The sequence below is a fragment of the Panthera uncia genome (genome assembly GCF_023721935.1).
Source record: "Panthera uncia isolate 11264 chromosome C1 unlocalized genomic scaffold, Puncia_PCG_1.0 HiC_scaffold_4, whole genome shotgun sequence".
NCBI classification, from domain to species: Eukaryota; Metazoa; Chordata; class Mammalia; order Carnivora; family Felidae; genus Panthera; species Panthera uncia.
This window is the reverse complement of record NW_026057585.1, coordinates 73,038,591-73,048,693: the sequence shown is the minus strand read 5'-3', so window position 1 is coordinate 73,048,693 and position 10,103 is coordinate 73,038,591. Positions and strand designations below refer to the sequence as shown.

At 57.1% G+C, this 10,103-nt stretch overlaps 1 long non-coding RNA gene across 1 annotated transcript; it reads right to left on the bottom strand.

The window, feature by feature from the left end:
* Positions 1-5,409: 5,409 nt before the first annotated feature.
* LOC125912719 (uncharacterized) lies at positions 5,410-9,779 on the bottom strand. The gene is made up of 2 exons (XR_007454808.1): positions 9,342-9,779; positions 5,410-6,046 (listed from the first exon to the last, which is right to left on the bottom strand). It is a non-coding gene; the product is annotated as an uncharacterized LOC125912719 (long non-coding RNA).
* Positions 9,780-10,103: the final 324 nt, after the last annotated feature.

The following is a 10,103-nucleotide window of genomic DNA, read 5'->3' as shown; positions in this document are numbered from 1 at the left end:
GGGGAGGAGGAAGAGCCTGCTGGGAAAGGCAGGGGGAGGGTCTGCGGAGGCTGTCATAACCAGCTCCCCCTAAAGGCCATGACTTTAGCCCCCCCATTAGTCGCCCCATCCTCCCAAAGAAACGTTCAATCTCAAGAGCAGTGCCCTTGCTATGCAAATGCAGATTCTTGGCAAGCTCTGTGGGCCTTGTCCCCCCCTCCCCCACCCTTGTGGCCCCTAAGTGCCCCCTGGAGAAATTCTAGAGCCACCATTACTCAGGCAGTGCCAGGAGATCCTGGCATCAAGGGCGGCACTTGGGGTCCTGTCACTGATCGCCCTCTGTGCAGACAGGAGGCAGCAGAACGAGTATCACAGATGTGAGCGTGGATGCACACTCACACAAGGTTCTTAGAAGCAGACATCACAGATCCACGTGTGTGCGCTCTCATGCTCGCACGTGCACACACGCAGGCATGCACACAGCCACACACCTACTCATGCAGACGGAGAGTCATTCCTCCCCTGAGCACCTGCAGCGGGGGCTGAAACTCTTTCCCCATTCAGGTCCCCCGTTTGTTCGTTTGTTCGCTCACTCGCTCAGTCATTCATTCACTCATTCATTCATTCTTTCAACTTTACTTTCGCACCCGCACTGTGCCAGCACCAAGGCTGGGCACTGGGGTGGCGGAAATGAACATGATTGGGTCACAGGGAGGGGAACTGGAGCAGAGGGGCTACTGCGCCCCACCCCCAGCAGCCTTGGGCTGGGGGTTAAGCGCCCAGCAGGCAAGGGGTTAAGTCATTTGGCATCCAGAGCTGGAGCCATTAGGCCTCCTAATTATGAAATTATCGAGGTCCTCAGGTGACTGCTAATTTCACACACACTGTTCCTCTCACGGCTAATGAACGCCCGCAGAACCCACGCCTCGTCTTTCCTGCTGAACAGTGACCTGCAGTTAATGAGCTCAGGAAGGCAGACAGGCCACCGGCTGGGTGGGTGGGGCGCCAGGCCTGAGGAGGGGGCCCGAAGAGGGGCTTCGGGGCCCAAACCCAGCCTGCAGTGGTTTGCAGGACTGGCTAGGCCAGGGGCCAGAGGAAGCAGGAAGAGATGCAGACCTGGGGAGGGCTTCAGGTCATGCGGTCCTGGCAGGAACACGGTGGAGGGTGGGGGCAAGGAGAAATGGGTCGTAAGTGGTGGGGAGGCGAGAGCCTTTCTGCTAGGTTCTGGGCCCCATCAGGGTTTAAGGGCCGGCCAGGAGCAGCAAAGCTTACGAGGTGGGAATTGGTGACGGGGTGGGGGGGGGGGGGGCGCCGCGGCACAGTCCTACCGTGATGCGGGGGCTGGTGATGACTCTGGGGGCTGGCAGTGCTAATGGTGAGATAGCAATGCCGCTGGTTATGATTTTTAAAGTTTTGATTTTTTTTTTAAATTAAAAATGTAACGTAGAAAATTACCCTGCAAAATGTGAATGAAGAAAGAAAAAGTAACACACCCTGCTTGCAATCTTAGACGGGGGCAGTGCCAGAGCCCAGGTCCCTTCTCCCTGGGGATGCAGCGGACCCTTCAGGCTGAAAACCAAATAGGTTCGAAGGCCCTACGACCTGCCCACGGGGAGGACCCTGCCCAACTCGTGGCCCACCAGCCCGATCAATGCCAACTGAGTGGTGCAGCCTCGAATGAGGAGAGCAAGGGGGTGACAATCGTGGTCTGGGCCCAGGGTCCTCTGTTCTAGCTTTTTCCTATCCTGTAGCCTTGAGCAAGTTCCTTTCCCTCTGGGCCTCCAGAGTAAATGATAGGGTTGGACCAGGGCTGTGTTTGCAAAGGGGGTGGGGCTCGGCTCCTGAAGAGCTGCCCCCGTACTCAGCTTGAGTTCGCATCAGGGACCCTCTCCTGAGGCAAGCACCCCAGGCCCGGGGACGGATGACCACCCCCCTTTGCTCCAGGCTTGTGTATTTGTGTGCGGTGTGCACGAAGGTTGGCATCACTCCATCCTCTTGAAGCTGCCCCCTCTCGCTCAGGAATAAGAGGGGCGTCCTGGCTTTCCACAGCCCCGACGGCAAGCTTCCACTCTGCCACCACCTCCCATGTGTCTGCTTTTCCACCTCAGTTTCCCACCTGTCAAAGGTAGGTAATGAAAGTGCGAGCTCACTTAGGACATGACAAAGATCTCAGAGGTTGTCGCTGCTACTATGTGACCCCGGGCCTGACCACCTCTCCCCTCAGGTATCCGTAGGGTCTCTTCTGGACAGTCAGCTCCATGTTGGGGTGGGGAGTGTCTGAGCCACGGGTGTTCCCAGGGAGCAGGGAAGGATTGGGAGGCTGGGAAGGGCCTCTCTGCCTGCACACAGGCACACACCCCTGCATCTTGCACGTTCCTGCTGGCCCTTTGAGTGCATTTTCCCATTTGACCCGCGCAACATGAGGCGAATGCTTTTATCACCTCCATTTGTGAGAAAACTGATAGTCGGAGAGGTTAAGCAGTTATCCCAGAGTCACACAGCTGGAAATGGCAGGGCCAAGCCTCAGACGCAAAGCCTGCGGGCCCTTCACCACTGCGTTACCTTTTTCCTCCACGTGTCGTGCCCAGGTGCCCGAGGACACGCACGCCGCTTGCACACGCGTACCCCAGCCAGGGACCCTCTCATCTCCACGTCCTTCCTGCGTGCATACAACACCCATGTCTGCCCTCCCCTGGGCTTCGGCGTGCAAACCCGCACACTCACAGGTGCACTCAGATACAAATATGGACTTTATTGGCAGACTTGCAAAACTCCACACCTACATGCCGCCCGCAAGGAGACGTCCACACACAAACACGCAAGGCACACGAAAGCACGCGTAAACACACACAAGCTCTGTTGCATATGCATGCAAACACACCCACCCAGGAAGGTACGCGCACACACACACACACATGCACACCCCATGGGCACACCTGGGAGTATTTACCCACGCACATGCTCTGACATACAAACACATGGGTGCATAGTAAGCGTCCTCCAAGGAGCGTTTATACACATACACGTGTGCCTGTACAGACACATGCCCTCCACGTATGAAACGAGGCACACGGGTGTGCTCGCATGTGCACACATGAACAGAAGCACAGGCCGGGGCACTCGGGTGTGGTGAGGTGAGCAACCTCCCGTACCGTGGGGGTAATGGATGGACCCACGTCCTAAGTGACTATCAAAGTGTCGTGGTGTGTGAGGCGCAAACACCAATTAGTGGGGCCTTTGAAAGCATCAGCTCGTTAGAGGGGAAGCCGAAGAGGAAGAGGCTGGGATTGGCATAAAACGCGGAGCTATTTAACTATCGTGGGGCGGGGGTATGGGAGCTGTGCAGAGGCCTTCAGGCAGAGCGGCCCCTCCACCCTGTACTTGCTAGTGGAGAAGGACCCTCACGAGGGGCCTTGGCAGGCGGCTCTGACGCTCCTTGAAAGCGGGGGGTGGGGGGGCAGCCTCCTGCCAGTGCTGGGCTGGCACTGAGTGCGCGGGGGCTGTGCCAACTGGCGATCAATTTCATGCACATCGTAAACCTAAGTGCTTTCTGGAGAGTCGGGCAGATTGCACATAAAGTCCCCCTTCTGTCCCTAGCACACGGGTGGGCGGGTGAGGCAGAGGCTCACCCTGGTCGACAAGACCTCTGCTATGCTGCCTGAGACCTGTATAACCTGGTCCCCAGGAGGAGGTCTCCTTGGGGACATGGGGCGGGGGGGCGGGGATTCTGTCAGGAGGGCTGGTGCTTCTAGGGGCAGCTGGATCTGTGGGCAGTGCCTGAGCCCCGAGGTCGACCGCCCTCTGCTACCCGATGGCTGAACGATTTCGGGCCATCAGCTCCTCTGACCCTCGGTTTCTTCATCTATAAAGTGGATTGAGGTAAGAATTAAATGAGTTCCTGTCCGTGGCATGATGTGTCACAGAGCTGAAGAACCTATGAGCGCAAGTGAGATCACATTTGCATTTATCTTTATGCCCAAGGGATTCAGGCTCTGAGTCCCCACATGCTCACCCAAGGGCCCCAGACCCCTCCCCACGGTCTCCACTGTTTTTGGGAGGCTCCAGAAGTGGGGGGGTCTCACAGGGAGCCACAAACCTGTCTTTCATTACAAGAGCCTACCTATGATTCGATCCTGGTTCTGCCCAGTCTCCTGTTTACACACACCTGCCACCCTTGAACGTGTCTGGAGAGCCCTCCCCACCATCCCTCCTATCGTGAAGTATCAATGCTAGGCCAGAGGGGTGGCTTCTGGATGTTCTCCAGGTCCCCTGCCCTTTGGGTGCCAGAGCAGTTCTGGGCCCTGCATCAGGGCCAAGGTGGCAGGGCGGGGGTGGGGCGGGACAGAAGGGTAAAGGGTAAAGGTGGCCAAGTTCCTGCTTAGCTCTGTGCCTCTGTCATCTGGGCCCCAAGCTGTGCTTGTGCATGTCACCTCCCAAACACTCTCACGAAACCAGCTTCTTCAGCTTTCGCCCTCCCCCCTGATCCTGGAAGCTCAGATCCAGGCCAGGGGTGGGGCTGGGGAGGGGGCCCCCGGCTGCCCTCCCCCCAGGAGCCCCTACGGTGGTGGGGTTTAGAGCCATTCTGAAGCCAGACTGCTCAGATTCAAATTCTGGCTTTGCTGCTTATAAGCCACAAGATGTTGGGTAACTTACCTTATCTCTGCCTCAATTTCCTCGTCTGTAAAGTGGGGATGGTGATATTTACCTCATAGGGCTGTTGTGAAAAAGAAATGAATAAGTATAATTGAAGTGCTTGGAGCACTACCTAGAACAGAGCAGCATGATGTGAATGTTTCCTGATTATTATTATGATAATACTAACATTATGATATCATAACCATTGTTCCTTTCTCCTGTGCCCTTTTTAGACAACCCCCATTCTTCTTCTTGTGGCAACAAAAGCAGTCTCCATATTTATCAGCGGGTTCAAAACAGAACTGAGAGTGGAAATATGACAGGGTTACTATGGTTCACAACTCCAGGGGGTGACTTCCAATTATAAGTTTTGTCAGTGCCCCGGTTGTTCAGTACCCAACCTGAGCAACTGAGCATAACTATCTCCTTTTCTCTCTGATACATGGATCCCTGCTGTCTTAGTCTGCTTGGGCTTCTGTAACAAAATACCATAGACTAGATGGTGTAACTAACACTCATTGCTCACAGATCTGAAGGGTGGCAAGTCTAAGATCAAGGTGTTGACAGATTTGCTTCCTTCCTGGCTTGTGGATGGCCACCTTCTCACTGTTTCCTTCCAGGGCAGAAGAGAGAGAGAGAGAGAGAGAGAGAGAGAGAGAACTCTGGTTTCTCCCTCATACGATAAAGACACTAATCCCATTATGGGGGTCTCATCCTTGTGACCTCATCTAAACCTAAGACCCCCAAAGGCCCCCCCCACCTCCAAACACCAACACACTGGGATCAACATATGGATTTGGGATTGACAGAAACATTTATTTCATAACACCTGCCCAGCCAGGACATCTCACAGTCAGGCACCACACAGTGGGCCCGGCACGCAGTAGGCGCTCAGGAACTGAGGGTGGGCCTCTCAACAATTAACCCTCACAATCACCCTGTGAAGAGCAGATGGTTACTGTCAGACTAGAGACAGAGAAATAGTGCTCAGAGAGGGCTAGATAGGCAGGATGGGAGAGGCTGTGCTGTGGTGACCGACAGCCCCTAAATCTCAGCGGGTGAATGCAACAGAAGTTTATCATTTACTCATGCAAAGTCTGCTGCGGGTCCTGGTGTCTCTCAGGGCTGCTGTCCCTTGTGGGCTGACTCAGCTTTCCGTGCAGCTTTGACCTTGAGGACCCGCCATTACAGAAGAGGCTTTCTTGGTTGCGGCGGCAGCCGGAAGGTCAGGCATCAGCTCTTGTACGCTTTGGCCAGGAAGTGACCATTTCACCTCTGTCCCCAGCTCACTGGCCGGGAGCCGTGACCCACTTACAGCCAGGAGCCTGGGAAATAGAGGAGTCCGTGTCTGCGGAGGAGGTGACTCTGTGTGTCCAGGCATGGACCAGGCAGGAAGAGCCCAGGAGCTTAGCCTAAGAGGAGGTCCTGCCAGCTGGGGCAGAGAGGAGAGGTGTTGTTGGAGGGGGCTGGAGCTAGGCTTTGGAGAAGACGGGCAAGATGGATTTGGACAGGCAAAGAAGAGAAAGAGGGCATTCCACGTGGGCACAGAGTGAGCATATATCTGCAGGTAGGATATAGCAGAAGGTACCTCCAGGGAACAGTGAAAACATTCTGGCTTGAGCAGGTCTGTCTAGGGAGGATGATGAAGGTAAGGGTGGACTTTCAAGGCCTTAGAGAGAGAAATATTTTGGAGGAAGAGGTGATGAATCTGTAGTCCGTCATCACCCCCTGTGTGGGTGTGGTGGGGGAAAGCCGCACTGGTTTGACTTCCAGTTTTCTGGCTTGGGAAACCGGGACGTGAAGGTGCCAGACAGCAGATCGGAGAACCTGAGGGAAGGAGTGTGACGTGGGGTCAGAGGGAAAGCTTGGCTAGGGCCATGCTGGGTTTGAGATAGCCGTGGAACATGCCGGGAGGGGGCCAGGAGGCAGTGGGCAGTTGGGTTCCGAGCTCAGGAGAAAGAGCGGGGCTGCAGTGGAAGAACAGAGATGTAGACACACAGAGGGGTCATGTGAAGGATGAAAGGAGAAGGGGATCCCGGACAGAGCTCTGGAAAGCAGCCTTGTGAAGCAAGAGCAGAGGAGGAGTCCGGGGAGGTACAAGCCAGAGGGATGGGGGCAAAGCCAGGGGGGTCATGGGAGCAAGGGACAGCCAAGAAGAGAGGAGCAGTGAGTTGTGTCTGACATTGTCCTGGCATCCAGATGAGGTATGACCAGGGGATTTAGCGACGAATGGGTTGCTGGTGACCTTGGCAAGGATTGTTTCTAGGGTGTGATGGATAGGAAAGCCAGATCGGAGTGGGTCAAGGAGCAAGTGTAGACAACTCTCCCAGAAGCTTCCCTAAAGGGCAGGGGAGATGGCCGTGGGTGGAAAAGGTTGAGCTATCATGGGAGAGTATTTCTGGGAAAGAAAATCTTTTATTATTATTATTATTATTATTGTGTTTTAAGAAGGGAGAGATTTGAATATGTTGACAGCCGATGGGAAGGGGCTGGTAGGGAGGAAGATGTTGGAGGCAGCGAATCCCTGAGGAGTAGGGGGCAGAGGGAGGAATCCAGGGCTGGGCTCGGAGATAGGGATTAATCTGGAAGGTGTGCTGTGAGGAAGCCGTGGAGAGGGGCATGGGGAATCTAGTTGAGGCTAGAGGCTCCCAGGGAGACCCAGGATGTGGTGGGGGTGGGGTGCGGGTGCGGGTGTAAGGCAGGGAGAGGTGGGGAGGAGGGGGAGGGGGCTGGAGATAGCAGAGACAGGTAGGAGTCCCACCCACACAAAGGTAATCAGAGAAATAAAGATAGAGAAGAGAAGAGAGACGGAGGGAGGAGGAGGACGAAAGGCTGAGCTGAGGCTCAGGAGAGGCCCCTCAGGAGCGGGCTGTGGGTGTGGGCCTGTGGAAAGACTGTGCACTCTTCTCGGGGGCCTCTGAGCCAGCCGAGAAGCTCCAACCCTCTCCCAAACCAGCTAGTGCCCAGCCCAGGAGCCCGCCTGATGGTAGCCACGCAGATGCCATCCGCGGCCTTTGCTTTCATGGCCTGTGGTGGGGGTCTGCCAAGCCCTTCCTCTGCTGCAGGAGCACCCGCCGTGCCCCCTTCCAAGCTGCCGATCCTGGGCAGAGGGGAGCCTTCTCTTCACAGGGACGGTCCAGGCCTCTGGCCACCTAACAGGCGTGGGACCTCACATGTGGTATGGTCAGGCCCCGAGGGAGGCGACAGTTGCAGCCAGCCCCCTGCCCCTCACCCCTCGTGGCCCCAGCCCCAGGTCTTGCTCGCCCTGTGGGGCCTAGGCCACCCTGACATTCACCTAATTGTCTTCCCGCTTTGATGAGTGGCTCCGCAGAGGCGCCGCCACGGATCAAATTAAATGTGAGCCAAGCAGGCAGCCCGGCTGATGAGATGGGAAATACCACATTTACATAGCCCCACACCAGGGCCGGGGACCCAGCACCGGAGACAAAGATCGGGGGACCCGGGCAGAGACAGAGGGGGTCAGAGAGACAGAGACAGGGAGGTGGGGTGGAGGGGGGGGAAGAAAGAGATGGGATAGGAGGGGGGGGAAGGTGGGCAGAGGCACCGTTTACAGGGTCCCCGTCACTGTTGCTGAAGGAAGGGCAGTGGGGGAGGGAGATCGATACAGGTAGAGGCTCTTGTCATCTCCAGACAGGTGGCTGCCGCCCCTGCCAAGCCCAGCCTGCTGGCCCCAGAGGTAGGAAGGTGACCTGGAGCCCCAGAGGCAGCTGAGTCCCCCTCCTGCCCGACTCCCAGCTGAGTCTCCACGCAGCTCCTCATTTCCACCCAGACCCCACAGCTGGGCTGCAGCTGGCGTCCTCAGCACAGCCCTGTGGGTGTGGCCGCGAGCTTCCCCCCAGTTCACTCGGGGACATTCTGGCTGCCCCAGGAAGTGTGTGTGTGTGTGTGTGAGTGTGTGTGCAAATGGGACAGAGAGAGTGTGACCATGTGTGGCACCTTCACGGGATCTCCTGTGTGCAGGTGTGCTGGCCGCCACTAGGCCCTGGGCCCTTGGAGGACAGCTGGGTCCTCCCTCTGATCCAAAGGGCTGGGGTGGCCTGGAGGCGGACCCTGAGTCTGTGTGCAGGACAAGAGGGGCGCCGGTGTTCCCGGCCGAGCGATCACTCCAACCGTCCCTCCTGCCCCTAACAGCAGCATTCCAGGTGCAAAGCACCATCCCCAACCTCGGGGCGACTCTGTGGGGGAGCCACTGCCATTCTTTCCAGTGTATAGAAAAGAAAGCTGAGGTGCGGGGAGGAGAAGGATACTGTCTAGAAAGGGCACAGCCCGGACACGAGCCCGGGACTGTCCTCTTCAGTTTAGTGGGTCCTCCTGTGTTGGTTGCTGTAGGTGTCCAGGGTGCTGTGTGCTTGGCAGGGGTTGGAAAGTACTTACTCATCCTTCCTTCAGTCTCCTGGTTCCCTCCAGAAACGCCCCCTCCCCCCTCCCTCCAGTCTCACAGGCCTGGGCTGGACACGCTGGATAGTACTCCCACCATTAACGTTAGGTGTTTGCTGAGCACACAGCGCGTGCCAGGCGTGAGGCGTGCCCTCTGGGTAGGTGTCCCTGACCCCTCCCTTCCACCCTCGGCGGGAGGCAGCATCATTAGCCTCATGTGACAGGTGTGGAAACTGAGGCCACACAGATCAGGGGGAGAGGCGTTTTGTGAAGAGTTACGCTCTGCCTGGGTTCAGTCCCCCTTCCCTCCCTCAGTCACTGACCCCGACCTAGCCATCCAGGGAGGCGGAGGGGCGCGGAGAGCCTTCCTGCACATGCTCCGTGTGTCTGTCTGCGCGTGTGTGCGAGCTTGGGGCTGGGCCGGCAGGACGCCTACCCCGTGCTGGTGTCTGTGACGTGTGCTTCTGCCACTTCACCCCCTTCACTCCTCACGGTGACGCCACTACCTTGGGATGACTCTGCCCTCGTTTTGGAGTGAGCGAACTGAGGCTCTGAGATGGCAAGCGACAGCAAGTTAGCTTCAAGGCGAGTTCTGGGACCCAAGTGTCCGGATTCCGGGCTCTTGCCGGCGCCCGAGGCTCAACAGGCTTTGCCCTTTTCTTCCCTCCTTGGGGACTCCTACTCGGGGTCCCCTGCCCAGGGAAGCTGGCCCCCGGAAAGCGCCTGTTGGCTCCACTGAGAAGCCCTTCCCCCTCATCCATGGGGGCCAGGGCGGCTTTTACTGGGGAAATAATTAGAAATCTAATTCTTATTTCTCCCACTCCACTAATTGTCTGTGGACAATTTGATTGTAACAGTCGTCACTGAAGCAGAAAAACCACCTTATTTCTGCCAGACATCCTCCCTGCAAATAACACCAGCAACTGCCTGGCTCCCCTCTCACCTGCAGAGCCCCAGGGCCTGAGGGGCCCTCCCAGCTCTGGTGAGGGCACATCTGGGGGCCAGGCCTAGCCACAGAGGGGCAGGGGCAGGGGCAGGGGCAGTGCCCAAGGACCTACAGGACAAGGTGGGGGGGAGGCGAGAGGAGAGAA